Source organism: Equus quagga, chromosome 2 (genome assembly GCF_021613505.1).
Source record: "Equus quagga isolate Etosha38 chromosome 2, UCLA_HA_Equagga_1.0, whole genome shotgun sequence".
NCBI classification, from domain to species: domain Eukaryota; kingdom Metazoa; phylum Chordata; class Mammalia; order Perissodactyla; family Equidae; genus Equus; species Equus quagga.
In genome coordinates, this window is record NC_060268.1 from 9,565,097 (window position 1) to 9,585,981 (window position 20,885).

Consider the following 20,885-nt stretch of genomic DNA (forward strand, 5'->3'; position numbering starts at 1 on the left):
AATAATGATCAGAATAATCCAAAATATTGAAATCCATTCAATGAAACCTAACCTATAAATGCAGAATCTATTCTTTCCCCTGAAAAATACTGTCCTTATTTGGCTGGAGAAATAAGAAACTCTGAAAGAGTGTTATAAAATGAATCTCCAATAAGACAAGCCTGACAGTGTGGAAAAGGCAGGTCCTTTTACACCTTTAAACTGGAAACATCAAAAGCATCTGGAAATTGAATTTTCACAGTAGGAGCTGGAAAGGAAAAGTAAGAACATAAAGATACAGCACTTAATTATCATAATTCACCCCAGGTGTTGAAATGCTCGGAAAAGATATGTTTATAATGAGGATCAAACCATGTATTCACAAACTGCTAAAGATAAAGAGTCTTGATTAAACATCATGCATATTATACAAGGAAGATAAAATACAGCAAAGTTAATTTTTTCTGAGTATTCTTTTTTTCCTGATATTCACCTAAAAAGGAAAAATCTTATATAGTTATAGGTGTTATAATCTGTTGACAAATTGAGTGAGGCAATTTGTTATAAGATACAAAAAAGTCATATAACAATTACCAAATGATATTGTTCACCACTTAACTGTAGTTTTATATCATGTATAATCTTTTATAAAAATCTTTCATGAGTTCCATTGGGACTATTGGTTGTCACAGGTAAATGTAAACATGACATAAATATGAAAAATACAGACAGTGCTAAAAGATGCAGATTCACTAATGTCAAGAACTTATAGAGAAAGATAAGAAAACTGCATATTAAATGTAAAATAAAAATTCTAACTGCCTGAGCAGTTTGAAACTTGACATTTTCAAATTCCAGTTAAAATAAGCAGAGAGAGAAAATATATATAACTACAGATATTGGAAATCTCCATTTTCCTTGTACACAAGAGGAATCAAGGGTTCTTACTATTTAACTGAAAAGCCATATATAAACTAAGAGAGATTGAGAGAGAGAGAGAAAGTGAGGAAATAAAGTACTTTGAAATAATGGTCTCTCTCAGAATGACAACATGCAAAACTGAATATAATTACTCCTTGCAAATGAGAACGTATGCTATTATCTCTCTTGAAAGATCCTTGCAAGCTAGTATTACAAAACAACAATTCTAACTTAGCTTCTTCTTTGCTACAGGAAAGTTTTATAATAAATACAAGACATGCTGTCTTTCAGTCAATAAATGGGTTTTTTTTCATACGTTAAGTGCTGAGGAGCATCTAAGCTCAATAAACTACCTTTACAGTGGAGGAAATGCTTCACCCCATTAGGTGTCATTAATAAAGTAGATTGGCTTATGAAATATTCTTAAAACTACATTATGTTGTGCTGTATGCCTTAAGCTTACACAACGTTGTATGTCAATTATATCTCAATAAAACTGAAAAACAGATCTCCTAAAACCTAACACTGCAGTGACATTTACCCAACCCCTTAAAGTGTGTCATATTCTTTTTTATAAAGTTAAAATCAACTAAAATAAAAAACACATATCATATTTACAAGTCACTAAATAACACATATCAGGTTCAGGAATGCGATCACCTCAACCGGGAAGCTTGGCTAGAGAGAGAGTTAGATAGAGAGATGGATAGATAGATACATAGGCAGGTAGGTGACAGATAGATAGATATCTGACCAAACTCTTACCTCTTCCCACATGAGGCAACTACTTTCCTGAATCTATCTCTCTATGCATCTCTCAATCATCTGTTTACCTCTCTGTCATCTATCTAGAGAAAGAAAGAGTCAGGTGGTAAAAGGAAATACCAAAAAAATATAGTATTGTCAGTGGGATAGGGTGCACTTCTTTTGAGGTGGTGAAAGCTGATATTTTATAAAAGGCTATCATGGAAGACCTCACTTATAAGCTGACACTTAAGCAGTGACCAAAGTACATGAGGAAGCACTTCAAAAATCTATCAAGGAGAAAAGTACTCAGGGACACAAAAACTTTAAGTACAAAACTTTAAGAACATCCTTGGATTGCTGAAGGAACAGCAAGTTGGCCAGTGTGGTCATAGGCAAGGGATGGAACACATCACTATAGATCCACTAAAGACTAAACAGAAATAAAGAGGATACATTGAACCAACTGTATGGCCATAAATTTAAATCTTTGATATTCTCTGAAAAACGTATATTACCAATATTGACATAAGAAGAAATAGATCACAACTGTTAAGAAACTGAATCTGCGGTGAATACACAGTCCCACCTCCCCCAAAACAAACGAACAAACAAACTCCACTCCCAGATGGCTTCATGGAGAAATCTTCCACATGGTTAAGGATAAATAAATCCCAACCTCACACAAACTCTTCCAAAGAAGAAAGAGGTACTACTTCTCATATCATTTGATGAGGCCGCCTAAACTCGTTTACAAAACCTGACAATGCAATTACAAGAAAAGAAAGTGACAGGCTACTGTCTCTCACGCATATTACCACAAAGATCAAGAATTTTATTTTTCACTTTTTTCATGATCTACATAATTTGTTCTGAAAAAAATTTCAAATATCATAGAAACATACAAATAACCTGTGTTAATATTTCTGGTTTTGAACAGAAAAATGTATATATATATGTGAGCTTCTCTATCTGGAAAAGATTATGAATACACTTTTTTTCAGACTAACGTACAGTCATAATGCCTACATTTCTTTTGTTCTCACTCAGTCTCTTTGCCCGCCTGCTACTACTCATTTGCACTCAGATAAGAACTCAAAAGACTTAACTGCCGTCTCTTAGATAGACCTCTATGCATTTCAGTGCATTTCAGTAGCCCATCAGCATAGTTCTCAAATTTCCAAAAGCATGCAGATATAAAACTAGCAGTGAATAGTTTTCTGTTGCAAATATATAATTTATACATAATTCGTTTCGCTTTCTTGCTCTGAACAAATGTGCATGTCCCCTGAAGACACCACTTCTTCAGCCCACTTATGTGATGGGTTTTTGTCTTATGTGATTCACACTGTGAGCTTAGAAGCAGGATAGATATCTCCCTTACTCTTCAATCTCTATCGCTTCCCCCTAAAACCCCCAAGTTTGAAACTCCTACCGTCGGACTTTACCATTCCTCCTTTTTATGGTCATCTATAGACCCTGCGTCCTATTTATTCCTCAATGGCTTTTGCTCCGAGTACACTGTCACTCACTCCAACAGAATTCTGGTGATTTGAATATCCCTATAGAAGATATTTTCAACCTTCTTGATGACAATGATCTTTTCCTTCACTCACTTCCATGGTTATACACTAGTCTGTGTTATCAGTAATAACTCTAGGGTTTCCAAGATCTCAAATCCAGGCTCACTCCCTCTTGTATCTCAACTCCAACAATTCTCCCCCACTGCCAGAATCTTCTCAGTCTCCCTCATCCTGCTTATGTCTTCCTCCATTTATCCAGTTTAGAACTCGTACTAAAAATCACACCCTTGCAAACACTACCATTCTTTTATTTTTAAATATGTATGCCATTTTATTTGGTGACTTACCTCTTCATTCTTCATCTAGTTTCCCAAAAGTCCCTTCTCAGTATGGTATATCATATGAGCTTCACTTGTAGATCATCACCAAACATCTCATATAAAATCGCAGGGGAAAGTTGGTAAAAGCAGAGGAAAATTAGTTAAAATATCTAAACTATGTTTAGATAGATGCTAGATTTTTTAAGCGGATCAAGAAGTTATTGTTAGTATTTATGATTTCTCAGCTCCATATTTGTATCCCATGTCCTCTTTATCTCAGCATTCTCTCTATATTTTTGGATATTTCTCTGGTGATACGATCTTCATTCCTGAGAGTTCGGAAGTGTTGGTAGTCCAGCCTCTTGAGAGTAAATGTAACTTTCTTCAGGGCAGGACACTATAGGGGACTGTCTCAGGATCCCTCAGTCCATTTCGGCTTCTCCCTGTCTTCATTGTGTAGCATTAACCTCATTTTCCCTTTGTGTTCCCCATCGCTCTCCCTAGGGAACACTGTGAAACGCTTCTATGATTCTTTAGCTACTGGTGCCTGGAGTTCAAATGACCACGTTTCAGTTAAATGGAACAGCTCCCCAAACACATTGTCTCAGAGCTTTGGGACAACACCCTTCTGAGTGCTAGGAGTATTCTCTTTCTTTCTCTAAGTAGTGTTACCCAAGCATATTCACTTTGTGAAAATTCATTCTCGTGTACCCTTTCAAGCTGCATATTTTTTTCTGAATATATTTTAATTCAGTATCGATGTCATAAATATAATAAATAAAATAAAAACAAGATAAACCGTAAAAGACTTTAAAAGGGAACCTAGGAGATCGCTTGCATGTGCACGGAAAATTTTTGGAAGAATATAAGGAAACACTTCTCTGGAACATTGCACTTTTGAGTGGGCTGAATAATTCGTATTCATTATATATGCGTTTGCACCATTTGGATAAATTACAAAGTATAGCTAACTTGAAAATTTTAAATACCAACTTTAAATATCCCATATACACAATTCTTATGTTATTTTAAGTATTTTCTGATGATTGCTAATTTCTAGGAGATTGGTACATATTAAAAATGCAAGGTGCAAATTTGCTCAAAAATCAAATGGATATAATTAAAAATGTCAGTATGATATACTATTCTGCTACAGTTTGCAAAGTATATGAAACATTACAATTATATTGCCTTATTCTTGTGACAAATTCTGCAATCAAAATCAAAATTATAATGTATTTATAATATCCATTCATAATTTTGTCATAAATATTAAAATGATTCAATAAAAAAGTATATATATAGCCATAAATGTAATAAAGTGTGGCATGTTTCCATATTACATTACTGCATTATAAATTACATCTTTCAATTTCTTCTGATAGGCAGTAAGGAAGACTTGCATATTCTTCTTCTTCTAAGGGAGAGAGTAGGAGTCAAGCCTAATGTTATTTCCTAGTCTTTTTTTTCCAAGTTCACCAGAATATGATTGTAAACCCGAGCTCTCCCTGCTTTGTAAGGTGTAAACTCTAAGCAGCACAGAACTTAAACCTTGATGTACTCGTAATACTCACAACACATGGTTTATACTCTGAAAGTGAAATGCCAACATTAATTAAAAATTACTGTTACAGTACTTCCAACTTTTCTTCGAAGAAACATCGTACTGTAGCCATACCTAGAACAAAAATCAAACTTGATTTTTGCTCTAATAAATTTGGTTACAATCACTTTTACTGGGTATTTCTTCGTACTTTACAATATTAAAATCTTTTTTTTTTTCAAAGATTGGCACCTGGGCTAACAACTATTGCCAATCTTTTTTTTTTCTGTTTTATCTCCCCAACCCCCCCCGTACACAGTTGTATATCTTAGCTGCAGGTCCTTCTAGTTGTGGAATGTGGGACACTGCCTCAACAGGGCCTGATGAGAGGTGCCATGTCTGCGCCCAGGATCCGAACCCTGGGCCACAGCAGCGGAGTGCATGAACTCAACCACTCCGCCGTGGAGCCAGCCCCTAAAATCTTTTAAAGTGTCTTTCAAATGGATTTTAGTTAAAAATGATCTGTCATTTTTCTGTAGTTTGCAAATAGCTCATTATCAAGTGATATAGTATTCCATTGGAAAGGTTTTTTTGTATCGCTCATTTAAAGTCTGCTCTGTTGCTTTTGTCTTTTTACTGATTTCAGCATTTTTAGTTTGCAAATTTTTGTTTTGTTTTGTTTTGTTGTTTACAATTGTTACATTTATGATTTTATTTTTGTCAACTCTCATTTTGAGTTTCGGTGTCAAAGATATTCTTGTTTCATACAATGAGATAGGAAAGACGTCTCATTTCAATTTTCTGAAATAGTTTGAATATGAGTAGAAACATGCTTTCCTTCGTGGTTGTAGGACAATTATGAGTGAAGCCCTGCGGGCCCGCCTGGAGCCCTAGAGCTTTCTTTGTAGGAAAATACTTTTAACTACTTATTCAATATCTTTAATGGCTGCAGGAATAATTTGGTTTCCTATGTTTCTTCGAATCAGTTTTTGATAGCTTATTTTTTTAAGAATTAGTCTGATGCATCTAAAATTCCAAATATACTGGCATAAAGTTTTTAATAACATCCTCTTTAACTCTCTGACGACTACAGTTTCCTTAGTGACACCCCACCCCATGTTATTGCTGCAATGTCGTATGGATGTGCCTTCTCTTTCTCTTTTTTCTTCTTCTCATTTTTTCAGAGGTGCATTTGTTATAATCGTACACCATGTTTCTGGATTTATCTACTTTTTCTGGTAGTCATTACGTCACTGACTAGTTGCTCCAGGGACTCAAGGGTGGGGTTAGAAGCATTTAACTGTTTTCCCAAATTGTTTTTCTCCCTTTTGTTACGTTAAGGAGATGCATCACCAACCACCCTGAACCACACCAGGCCTCACCATGGGAGCTCTGCCTATGACCTTTGCCTTATTTTTAATGCTAAGATCTCTCCAGGAGGAGCTTAGGCCTCTTACCTTAGTGCATGTGGAAGCATGTTTTCCAACTGAGCCTGCACAAGTGAATACCCACCTCTTCCTTTTGAATATTCATTCCCCATCTGAAATAAATGTCCCTGTTCCCCTTTGTTCAGAGATGCCATGACTCTGGAAATGATCCCTCATGGTCTCCTATTTGCTACAAATATGCTTTACTTGGTGAGACAACTACTTCTGGTGGAGAGTCTGATTTAACTTGCCAGGAGGTGAATCCACTTCCGTTTGGGTAACAATTATTTCTTAATATATTTTGAAATCATATTATCGTGTTTAAATATTTAAAATTGTTATGTCTCCTAAAGAATCAAACACTTTATAATTATAAATGATCTTCATTAATTCTTTACTATGTTCTCGATATAACAATTCTATTAGAAATAATGAAAATAGTATATAATAGTATTTATAATATAGTAGTGTAAATTTTAAATATATTTAAAATACAATAATATTTTAATAGCAAATATAATAGTAAATTATATTTAGAAGCCTAATTCTGATGTTTTGTTTCTGCTAATTCTAACTCATGGTGGATTATTGTAATCGTGAAATTTGTGATTTTGGAGTTTGCATTCATTCTGAGATTAGGTGAGATTTGAGTTTGGTCCTCACCAATATGTTTGTGCTTTCTTCTTCTTACCCCTTCAGGGATATTATTGTTAAGGGTAATATTTCATGCTAATTCATTATTTTGGGGTTTCAATTCAAACTCCAAACACACCTTAGGGAAAATCTGTGGTTACAAGTTCTCAAGGAAGACTTTTTCATCCTGGCTCCAAACCAGATCAAGACAGACGGTCTGACTTGTCCTCATTCCGAGCCACAGAGCTGGTTGTTTGTCTCTAGGAGACCCTCTCAATGCCCACGTAGCCCTTTCAGGATAATGGCTTAACTCAGATGTCTCATTTCAGAGTCACCAACTAGCCTCTGCTCTAGGCTTCCTCTCCTATAATTATGAGACTGCGGGAGATCGATGCCCCTCGAATATCACAATAGACAACACCACCTCCAAACTTCCAAGGTTCAGTTCTTATGCACTATTCTTGTTTGTTTCAGTTTTGCTTCTTGTGACTGGCTTCTGGGATTTCTCTTTCTTGAGAATTCAGCTATAGAATTAAAAGAATCATCAAATTTATTCAGCATTTCTAGGCATTTTGCAAGAGTGGATTTTGGATTATTTATTTTGCAAAATTGCCAGTGGTGAAATTCCATACAGTACTTATTTTTATAAGCCATAAAACTATAGCAGATATTTTGTGATTATTACAATTTTAATAGCCGTGTAAATTATCTATCAAAGTGCCTATACATTATAAGCACTTAATAGATATTCAATTCCCTTCATCTAGCATTGAAATCTGAGAACTTACAGACTTACTGAGTTGTTTAACCTACATTAGGAAGTATTTAAAACACATAGGATCATCAAGATGGTGACATAGGTAGTTCCTGACTTCTGTCCCCCTCAAAAGAAGACCAACTAGCAAGCATCCATAAAGAAAAGATCATCGTGAACATCCTAAAACAGGGAGATGGGGCTGAAGCACCCCTGGACCACAGAGACCACAAAAGAACACATTATAAGTGTAAGAGGAGCAGCTGTTCTGACTGCATTGCCCCATCTCCAGGCTGACACAGCACCGCCCCACGAGGGCCTCTCTGGGCCTCGGGTTTCTCCAGTGGAGAAAAGAGAGCCCAAAGTGGACATCCAGCTCCTCCAGTGTTGTGGGTGGTCTCCCGGGAAACCCACTGAAGTCTCATCTCATGGGGACTGCAGGGGGAGTCTGCAGAGTTTGACTAACAGATTGCGATGGAGAAGGGGCATAGGGGCTACAGCAACCAGTGCTGGGATTTTGGCTGCCTGAGATCCTACACACAGCAATGCCCAAGTAGAAATCCCCACCAGTGGCTCTGCCTAGCTGCAGAGCCAAGGTGATAGCCACTTCCAACCAGGGAATTCAGTGCTCAGTTCTGCCTGATTTGGGCCCCAAAAGAGTGAGCCCGGCCAACTTTGCAAATTGTTCTGCCACTCTGCCCCCACAGGGAAATGAATTCATAGCCTGCCTACTGCTGAGCGTACCTCTACCCTGCCCTGGCCCCTCCCAACAAGAAACCTGGGTGGAGTGCCTAGGAAGCTGCTTAGCCCAGCAGCACTTGAGCAGGGAGCCCAACCAGCAGCTCTGCCCAACAAGCCGGTGGCCCGTTAGAAATTGGTACGCAGCTCTGTCTGATTCAGGTCCCCAAAGAACAAGGCATACTGGCCTTGGGGCCTATCTGCCACCCTGCATGGACAGTGAAGCTAATTCAGAGCCTCGTCTACTGCTGAGTATAGTGCCCAGTCCCGCCCGACTAAGAAGCCTGACCAGAGAATCCAGGCAACTGTGGAGCCAGCCCTCCAGCAGTGCTTGGCCAGAGAACCAACCCAGCAGTGCCATCCAACTCCTGTTCCCAGCCGGCACAGCCCTCCCCACCTCAGAGCTCTGGCAGTTGCCTTGCCCCCAAATGGACCCCATAGCAAGCGCCACCTGCCCAATGATGCCACCAGCTGACCCATCCAGAACTTCAAGCTGAGTTGACTGGTGAAGTACTGTCTGCCAAGAGAACCTGTAAAGTCTGGAAGAAGAGGTGGCCTACTCAAATGCACAGATACCAACATAAGGAATCAAAGATCATGAAAAACCAGGTAAACATGACCCCCCCAAAGGAAACTAATACAGCTCCAATAATACAGCTTCTGACCCTAAAGAAATGGAGATCTATGAACTATCTGACAAAGAATTCAGAATAATCCTCTTACAGAAATTTAGTGAAATACAAGAAGACACAGACAACTAAATGAAATTAGGAAAACAATGCATTAACAAAATTAGAAATTCAACAAAGAAATAAAAAACATCAAAAAACCCCCTGTACCTGTTAGAATGGCTATCATCAAAAAGACAAGAGAGAATTCTGGCAAGGATGTGGGGAAAAGGGAACCCTTGTGCACTGCTGGTGGGAATGTAAGCTGGTACAGCCACTATAGAAAACAGTATGGAGCTTCCTCAAAAAAATAAAAATACAGGCTGGCCCTGTGGCTGAGTGGTTAAGTTTGCATGTTCAACTTTGGTGGCCCAGAGTTCGTGGGTTCGCTGGTTCTGATCCTGGGTGCGGACTTACACACCACTCATCAAGCCGTGCTGTGGCGGCATCCCACGTAGAAGAAGTAGAATGATTTACAACTAGGGTATGCAACTATGTACTGGGGCTTTGGAGAGAAAAAAATAGAAATGCCATATGATCTAGTAATCCCACTTCTGGTATATATCCAAAGAATATGAAATCACCATCCCAAAGAGATACTGTACCCTCATGTTCATTGAAGCATTATTTATAAGAACCGAGACATGGAAACAACCTAAGTGTCCATCACCAGACGAATGGCTAAAGAAAAGCCATTCAGGCATATATATGCAATAGAATACTATTCAGCCATAAAAAGAAGGAAATCCTACCATTTGGAACAACATGGATTGAGCTTGAGGGCATTATGCTAAGTGAAATGAGTCAGACAGAAAAAGAAAACGGACCACTGTATGATATCACCTATGCATGTAATCTAGAAAACCAAATCATAGAAACAGAGATCAGATTTGTGGTTGCCAGAGGAGGAGGGTGAGGAATGGGAAAATTGAGTGAAGGTGATATAAAAGTAGAAGCTTCCAGTTGTAAGATAAATAAGTAGTGGGGATGTAATTTAAAACATGATGACTATAGTTAACAATGCTATACGTATATTTGAAATTTGCTAAGAAATTAGATCTTTTTTTTAAAGATCGGCGCCTGAGCTAACATCTGCTGCCAATATTTTTTTTTCTTTTCTTCTTCTCCCCAAAGCACCCCAGTACATAGTTGTATTTCTAGTTGTAGGTACTTCTGGTTGTGCTATGTGGGATGCTGCCTCAACATGGCTTGATGAGCGCCGCCGTATCTGTGCCCAGAATCCAAACTGGTGAAACCCTGGGCCACTGAAAAGGAGCGCATGAACTTAACCACTCAGCCACAGGGCCAGCCCTAAGAAAGTAGATCTTAAAAATTCTCATCACTAGGGAGAAAAATTGTAACTATGTGAAGTGATGGTAAACTAAATTTATTGTGGTAATCATTTCACAATATATACATATATCAAATCATTATGTTGTATAACTTACAATGTTTTATGTACTTATATCAATAAAATCAGAAAAATATATATGTGAAAAATTTTAAAAATAAAACACATGGGGTCATTCTTATGGGTTACATAGATTAAATTATATTTACTGCTATTTAACATGGGCAATGACCTTAAGGTTTCTTCATATTTTCTGTTCACAAATGAAGATAACTGTATTTAATAAGAAATTTGGTTCTAATTTCCATAATATTGCATATTTACCCGGTACTGTGTTCTTACATTTTAACTGTGCAGAACGAACCTTTGATTGAATATCAGAGTTGAAGACAATAGACATTATCCTATGTAAGATCCTATATGTCTATGCTTTTTATAATGTTTAGCTTTCTTTTTCTTTTCTGAAAATGATTATGTAACTAGTAATCAAAGTTTTTGGATTCATGAAATTTTTAATTTGAAACAGTGGTGAGATGAGTTTGATCTTTTATGAGTATCAGATAATATGAGAATGTATGACCAATGTATTCAAATATATTGTTGTCAGTAATCCTTAAAGGCTTTTCTTTTGCTAATATATTAGTGGAAGAAAATGTGTAAATCTCTTCATTACATAGTGAGTTACATGCAGTTTCAAATTTAATTAATAGTCAATCTAATTCCAGTAAATTTTGCCCAAAAGCTAGCAGCAATTGGTAGCAGCTGGTAGCTTTGGAAACCCTTCTTGTTTACATGTGCATGCATGCATGCTAATTGGATAAATTTGGTATCTGCTTTCAGTTTCAGAAGTGTTATAACTAGGATTTTCAGATAGGCTGCTGGTTACTCTCAGACCATATGTTGGATACCTGGATCGTAATGGAAGAGCAATAAATTTTGGATTCTCCTAGAGATTTAAAGCAAGTTGGTAAGATTCTTTGATATGGGCATATCTTTCCACCTTGATTTGGAATTATATTTTGGCCAAAGTTTTCTCCACTTTGCTACTCTAGAATCCCTTCAGAAGCATTGAAGAAATGAGTTAATTCATGTTTTACCAAAATTTCTGTTTTCAGCTTCTTCCTTTCATTCCTACAATCCAGTGTCAGGAACAATGTTTATGTGTGATCAGCAAAGAGAGAAAAATATGGTCCGGATCACAAAATCTACCCACATAAATATTGTAGGACACACACAACATCAATGGTTATCAAAGGGAGAAAATTATAACCTGAATGAAACAAGTGGATTGATACAATATAGATAATTCTAAAGAGATCATTCTTCGTTCTATAGTTATATTTTCACAAGTGTAGATTATGTCATGTAAGGAAAACATACAATCCTTCTTAAATTTACATGAGAGACTAACCACAGGAGTAAGCTCTTAGTGACTGAAGAAATTGTATATCTATACTCAATATAAATTCATGCTCATGTGCCCCAGTCATCATATGTAAGAATATCCATTGGGGGATCAATAACAATGGCCAGAAAATGGAAATAATCTAAATGTACATCTAATGGTAGAATGGAAAATTAAACTATGGAATATTCAAAAGTGAAATATTACATATTAATATTAAATCATACTAAAGAACTATTTTAATTAAAGCAGTGTGGTAGTTTCACATGGGTGCAAAGAAATATCAATAGAATAGAATTAAAAATCAAAAAATAATTCAAGTCCTTAAGGAAGTTTACTATATGATACAGGTGGTATCTCACAGCAATAGGCAAAAATGAACTTGTAAAAAAACAGGCTCAGGAAATGGAAAGCCATATGGGATATAGATAAAACTGGATTATACACAAGAAAATTTCAATATGGATCAAAAATCTAAATGTTAGTTGTAAAGCCATGCAAATACTAGGAAAAGTATGGGGCTGGCCCATGGCCGAGTGGTTAAGTTCGCGTGCTCCGCTGCAGGTGACCCAGTGTTTCGTTGGTTCAAATCCTGGGCGCGGACATGGCACTGCTCATCAAACCATGCTGAGGCAGAAGGACCCACAACAAAGAACATACAACTATGTACCAGGGGGCTTTGGGGAGAAAAAGGAAAAAAATAAAAAATAAAAAAAAATTTAAAAAAAGTAGGAAAAGTATAAGTAAAAATTTTAGAGAAAATGGACTTGGGCAAAAGTCATAGACAGTCAATTTATTTAAAAAGAAAATTGTAAAAATGGCCCTATGAAAAGTTATTCATCTTCACTCATAATAGGAGACTTGGAAATTCAACCCTTAAGCAAGAGAATTTGATAATATCTAACAAACTATGAAATCACATATGCATTTACTCTTTGAGAGACTTCCATTCTAGGTATTTACCCCAAAGATACACTTTCAATTATACAAAATATGTAAGCACAAAATTATCCATTGAAATCATACTTTTAATGGAAAAATATTGAAAACAACCTAAGTTCCCATACTTAAGAAATCATTTGAAAACACTTTGGTTTAACCATACAATTGAGCATGCTGAATCTGTAAAGAGTGAAGAAGATCTCTATGGAGTGAAATGGAGGGATTTCTAGGATTTATTCAGTTAAAAAAAAGTGCAACTGAATATATATTTATATCTATACATAAAATAGTGTTTTTTGTTAAAAAGGAAAATAAGAAAATGTACAGTGTTACGTTACTTATTTTTACAAATGGAAACACAGGAAGAGTAAATGAGAAACTAATGAATGTGGTTATTTACTGAGCTGTGTGAAACTGGAGTATAAAGGATAAGAGAGAGTGACATGATGTTTAGCATATTTTTTGTATAGTTTTGATTTGGGGAACAATGTTAATGTTTTGCATATTAAAAAAAAATTAAATCGGAGCTGGTCCACTGGCATAGTGGTTAAGTTCACACACTCTGCTTCGGCAGCCTGGGGTTCACAGGTTTGGATCCCGGGCATAGACCTAGCACCACTCGCCAAGCCACACTATGGAGCATCCCACATAAAATAGAGGAAGATTGTCACAGATGTTAGCTCAGGGCCAATCTTCCTCATGCACACACACAAATTAAATCAGCAAGCATGGGAAAAAATCTAAAATTAAATACAGCTATATTTAAGATCATTAAAATAACCACAGTAAAGAAAAAATAATAATCCAAGAAACTCTTGAAAATCATACTTCCATTATATATTCTTATTCAAAAGTAAAAATAATTGCAAACAGATCTAGAACTCTAATTGGCACGTTTGACTTTTGAATTGGTAGTGGTGTAGCCATTCTGAAACTATTTTGTTTTCTAGGATTGTGAATGAGGAAATTTTGAGGAGCTGTGGGGAAAATGGTCCCCCCTGTTGGAGAAATGAGGTACAACATGGAATTGAGGAATACCAAGAAAACTGTCATGGTGGGTTGGAATTAGAAGTATCCCCACATATTGGGCTGACGCTATGATGTTTTAATCTTTCTTCTCTTGGTCCACAAAAGCAATAACACTCAAATCACAATGACCACAACCAAAGCCAAAATATTTGTTTGTAAATACAGTAGTTTCCCCTTATCCAAGGGAGGGGTGATATGTTCCAAGACCCCTAGTAGATGCCTGAAACCACGGATAGTATCAAATCCTATATATATGCTACGTTTTTTTCCCATACTAAACTTTTTTTAATTTTTTTATTTTATTTTTTTTTGGAGGAAGATTAGCCCTGAGGTAACTATTGCCAATCCTCCCTTTTTGCTGAGGAAGACTGGCCCTGGGCTAATATCCATGCCCATCTTCCTTTACTTTATACGTGGGACACCTACCACACCATGGCTTTTGCCAAGCAGTGCCATGTCGGCACCCAGGATCCGAACCAGCGTACCCCGGGCCACCAAAAAGCAGAACATGCACACTTAACTGCTATGCCACTGGGCCGTCCCCCCATGCTAAACTCTTATCCTGCGCTGTGGCTGTAACTTTTGCTGTTTAAGGTATGACAGCAAAACCACCATGAATTTCTTTTTCCTTCTTCACAATTTCATGGATAGATTTGTTCTTACCGTAGATCTTAGCAACCTCAGCATGCAATTTTTTTCTTTCCTTATTAAGTTGAGAACTTTCACCTTTTCACTTAAAGGAGGCACTTTAGGGACTCTTTTTGGCATATCCAAATTGCCAGCATCACTGCTCTTGCCCTTTGGGGCCATTATTAAGTAAAATAAGGGAGACTTGACCGCAACGACTGTGATACCCAGCCGTCTATCTGATCATGGAGGGGGCTGCTAAGTGACTGCGGGGGAGCATACACCGTGGATCCACTGGACAAGGGGATGATCCCTTCGCCCTCTGCCAGGGACCAAGCAGGAGCACCTGAGATTTCATCCCGCTACCTATGACTGCAGGTAACTGAAACCACAGAAAGTGAAACTGCAGATACCGGGGATCTACAGCGTCATTCACCAATACAATGAACCCCAGTGTCCTCGGAATCTTGGAGAAATTAGTGATTCCAGGGCTGGAGCAAGAAATATCCAATATGATCCTTAAAAATCTTGTAGATATAGATAGATGATTGATAGATCCTTCAAAGAGAAGGAAAACCTCTTTTTTAAATAGAATGCTGAATCATAAATATAGAAGGAATAATAAATTTAGAAAATCGCCATTTCACAAACATCATAGTAATAACTGATTCAGGTAAGATTGGTCAATGGAGACCAAGATTACCCAGTAAATGAAGAATAATCTAAAACAATCTCCCCACATATTACTTACAAAGGGAGGAATGCTAACTCTACAGTGGAAAAAATCTGGTGAACAGCAATTTAACCAGATGCTCGAACTTCATCCACCATAGTGGGCTAAGAATAATGAATCATATACATACTTATCCTTCCAAAAATACATAATCCGAATATAATTTTGAGGAAAGAGCAAGTAACCCAAATTGACGTTCATTTTGCAGACAACTGGCCTGTACTCTTCAAAATGTATCAGTATCATAAAAGAAAAAGAAAGGCTGAAGAACTCATTCAGATGAAAGGAAACTAAAGAGACAAGACAAGAAAGTGTGATGATAGATTGGATCAAGGATGGTGAGATTTCTCTCAAGGTCGTATTTGCTGAAACAACAAAATTTGAACATGGACTTAATATTAAATAATGTCGTTAAATAAGAACATTGTGTCATTTTTTCTTTTTGCGGAAGATTAGCCCTGAGCTAACATCCACCCCCAATCCTCCTCTTTCTCCGAGGTAGGCTGGCCCTGAGCTAACTCTGTGCCCATCTCCCTCTATTTTATATGTGGGACGCCTGCCACAGCATGGCTTGCCAAGCAGGATCTGCCCCCAGGATTCCCAGACCGCAGAAGCAGAGTGTGTGAACTTAACCACTGCGCCAGTGGGCCAGCCCCAACATTGTGTCATTTTTAAATGCCCATAAGTTGACTGCTTATGTAAACAAATGTCCTTGGTGTTAAAATATTTATGCTAAGCATTTGGGGAGAAAATGCAAAATGTTAACGTATAAATCTGAATGCAAGGCATGTGAGTGGTCTTTGCACTTTTCTTGCAACTCTCCTGTGAATTCGAAATTATTTAAAAAATAAGAGTTGAAAAAGATCTAGGTGGAAATTCAGAAAAGCAGAGTGGGATTTTCTGCCCACTATTGGTACTGATAAGACAAATATCGACCACCTGATGTGTCTCTTTTGGATAGAATAACTTCTTATTCCTTTAGGAGAACAGCAAACACTTTGAAAAGGTAAATTTTTTTCCAACTGTTGCCCAGTATATGCTATTAATAATGTTAAACTGAAAAAAGTGCTAATCATAAACCAGATTAATCAAAAATAAATTGAGGGGCCAGCCTGGTGGCGCAGTGGTTAAGTTCGCATGTTCTGCTTTGGCGGCCCTGGGTTCGCCAGTTCGGATCCTGAGTGCGGACATAACACCGCTTGGCGAAAAAGCCATGCTGTGGTAGGTGTCCCACATATAAAGTAGAGGAAGATGGGCATGGATGTTAGCTCAGGGCCAGTCTTCCTCAGCAAAAAGAGGAGGATTGGCAGTAGCTAGCTCAGGGCTAATCTTCCTCAAAAAAAAAAAGAAAGTAAATAAATAAATTGATATATCTAACAGTTTAAGTTTATATTATTTTATTTCAGACTTTGGCTCAAGACCTTGTAGCTTTAAAAAAATTAACTACATGTAATAAATGTCAATTTTCATGATAGATTTTAGATAACTATTGTCCAAAGTATAACTTCTAAAATCTGAGTCAATATTAACAAACTTTTCTCATATATGCAAAACACATTTTTTATATTAAAGGTGCTTAAAGGTGCTCAGAATACATTTTGAAGCAATTATGAGCTATATTATTTAACAGGAAGCTTAATGAGATCTCCTACTGTCGTCACTGGACAGTTCTTCTGATCTGATAATGCAGTAAATGAAGCATAAATGTGGACAATCGAACGAAGATGCAAAGCCCTCCACGGTGTACAGAGCCTATATGTAAAGTATATTGAATAAATTCTGAGTCTACTGCTTAAAAAAAGTATGTATTTCTCTTAAAGACAAAATTTCATTTCACAGAAGTAAAGTTATTTTAGGTAAGAAGAAAGAAGTTTGTAGTATAATTAAACTCAGTGCTACCATTTCAACCAGGATTGCTGTTGGAATATACAACCAATATAGTACCATAGATAGGAAAGGCTATTAGATTATGAGAAGGAAAGGCTAAGTTCCAGATCTTGCTTTCAATACACTTGAACCCTCAACTTGAATGTTCTGCCACCCACTCTGAGGAGAGTGCTGGACAGTTGAGTTGTCTGCCTTTCTGCTTTAGGCAAACTTGACAGCACCACTATCCTTCACCACTAGATTTCAGAGAGATTAGATAGGCTGAGAGGCCAGTGGAGAGACTGTTGGAATTACTGGCATATGATGGATGAAGCTAAATATTGTCTGTTCTGAAGTTCCAGCCATAGGAAAGATTTCTTAGCTGGAGTCGCATGTTTCTATCAGACCCATTGGAACTCAAAGAAACATGTGGGCTCATGCATTAGATGTCTCCCCACAAAACCAATATAGACTGACAGTCAACATCTTCCTCAGTGATTTTTATTTCAGATCCTTTATTCTTAGAATCTGCACAAATGATTCTTGAATATCAGACTACCTGAATCAGATCCACCAATTTCCTTATTAAAATTCATTTTCCTGCTTCCCCTTCCCACCTATGGAAATAAGACGTCTTAAGGTGGGTCCTAAAAACTGAAAGTTTTTAAAACATCCCAAGTGACACGTGCACACTAAAATTTGGAAACCACTGCACTATGCTCAACTTCCCACAGGGGGATTCTTTCCTTGGGAGCTAATTTAGGGTAATTCCCAGGAAAAATGTTAAATCCTTTTTCAAAAACTTTATACATGGTGAACATGATGCAGTCAATACAGAAGCTGAAATATCATGATGCACACCTGAAATTTACACGATGTTATAAACCAAAGTGATCTAAAAAAAAAAAGTAAATATATACATACATACCTCCTAGCTAATGGCCACCATCATTCTTAATGCAAAGAAAAAAAGTTTTTAAATAAAATAATTAAATGTGAAAAAAATTATAAGTTTAAAGAATAAGAATGTGAAAGCAAATGAGGCAGAAGCAATGAAAAAAGAAAGCACAAGCACATGTCTATTTACCAGAGTAGTTCATTACATGCAAGTTTCTACATACAAGACATGGAAGTGATGGGGTAATTCCATAACTAAGTGTATTTGCTAGTAGTAGCTTAAAAGACATATAGTATTTTATGAAATTGCTTCCCCTCACGTTGCCTTTTCCAGCTCTTTTAACAGGCACTTATAGTATGCTACACTTATTGTGAGGCAACATTAAAGGCTCCAGATGTGACGGATTTAGCTTGATGAAAGAAATTGTCAGACACTGATGATCAACGCTAATTTCTTACACTCTGCTCAAATCTTGGCAGTAACATGAGTAAATCCCACACAATGTTGTTGCACCGCATTAATTATTTTCTCTTACTTTGCTCAAATATGCTACACATTTGAAATTAATAGATTTCTTCAGACAACAACAAATAGAGGACTCTGCCAAATATACATACGTGATTTTTCTGAGCCAGAGACATATACTTAGACGAAATTACTAGTGGCAATTAGTCCATTTTCTACAACATAGGAACAATGCACACGATAATGCTTTTTTAAAAAATTTTGGAGTCCAGTTTGTTATTGTAAAGTAACCTAAGGTAAGTATTACCGATGAACGGCAATTTCCACAAAAGAATATTTTCAATATTAAGAAATGCTCTTAATCCTTGAAGTCAATGAAAAATGCCTCAAATAATGCTTTATATTATGGGTTCTTAATCTGTTTTTTCTGTTACTAGAACATTGGGCATCAGATACATTGGACGATAAATAGAAGGAGGGAGGTGGCCCACAACATTGGGTATACAGGCTTAGCCAGATTTCAGTTAAGCTTGGCCTTGCTGCTCAATAAATCTGAAATCTTCAGCAACAAGCTTTGGCATTTTCATGTACCAGTTGAAATATCAATGCCTATTCTACAATGTGTTTACGATGATTAAAACATACAATGTACATGAGCTGTTGGTCTGAGCCTCCTATGTTTAATAAGCAGCCAACTAGTTCCTATGACTACAATGAAGGTAGTTGATAATAGAATAATAGAGATATATATTCAAATGGATTTGAATTCGTTTATTGGAAATTATCCACCCAAAGAGGGAAAATAACTTTGAAAATAACTTAGCCATGGTAAAAGTAAACCTAAGACAAGCTGAAAGAGAAAGCAACAGATGGAGCAAGGACTAGAGCTGCAAACCCTAATGAGAGCAAACCACTGAGGAGCTATCTTAATATTTTATTTTAAAACCTCTATTTTCCTGTTTATTCTTACCATAGTGTCTAGAAGGTGCTAAAAATTTCTTGCTAAAGTGATTTTAAAAAGACTGATAGACATTAGACATTTAATTGATTGATGATGAAGTCTACAGACATCTTGGTCATTAATGAAGATATAGATACAGTCAGGTTCAAAAGTTCTGATGATTCTGGTAACACATTAGCAGGCAAGACACTGTCATACTGAAAACAAATCATGTGATAATGTCCTATGCATTACGCATGGTAGTGCAGAGTGAGTTACCAGGAGAATTCAATACCTCTTTTGAAGAATTTTAAACAACGTATTTGAGATGGAAGGGATGGAATCCTGATTTCCAATGAAGGATTAGGGATCTTGAAAAATTTGACTCTTCATTTTTAGAGCCCTTTAGAGTCAGAGAAACATCAGATATTTATTAACATTTGCTTCTGTAATCATGACGCCCTAATCTGCATTATTTAACACGTAAGGTTTTCTTTCTTGTTCTGTTAAAGTCCCTCTGCAGTGTTGAAGTCGGGGGGGTCCACATAATCATTCAGGAAGACAGGCTCATGAACCCTCTGCCATCTTCAAAAGGTGATTTCCAAGTGCTGATTTCTCTGTCAGCAACTGTTGGCATTACCCTGTCCACAGCCTCAGGGAGCTTACCCGTGCCATGCATTTCAACTCGCCCTCCAACCACCAGCACCTGCATCACTTGCCCGAGGGCTTCCTTGTCAATATGAAACCACTCTGCCTGCAGACACTGTAGGCTGGCAGTGCTGCCCAGGAAATGTGTGTCCTCACTAACAGCTCTCAACCAGTGACTGATGGAGCTAGTGGATAAGTACCCCATTTCTCTTGACCCTTTTTGGGGGAGAGTTTGAGAGGCATGTGCTATGCTGACTCCTCAAGCTCCACAACGGACATTAAATGCCAGTGACTTACAATGTTAACTTGCTTGATAACATACCCTTATTGTCTGCCTCCCCTTTCCTGGTCCTGTGAGCATGAAGGAAAAATATGAAATAATACATATTCATTTGTTAATATAGATTGCTTGATGGAGAAAGAGACTTATGTGGGTTGTGGGATCAAAAAGGAAAGTGCTTCGGGCCAGCCTGGTGCAGTGGATACGTTCACACATTCCACTTTGGCAGCATGGAGTTCGCCAGTTCAGATCCCAGGTGCAGACCTACACACTGATTGTCAAGCCATGCTGTGGCAGGCATCCTACATATAAAGTGGAGGAAGATGGGCACAGATGTTAGCTCAGGGACCACCTTCCTCAGCAAAAAGAGGAGGACGTTAGCAAAAAGAGGCAGCAGATGTTACCTCAGGGCTCATCTTCCACAAAAAAAAAAAAAAAGAAAGTGCTTCTA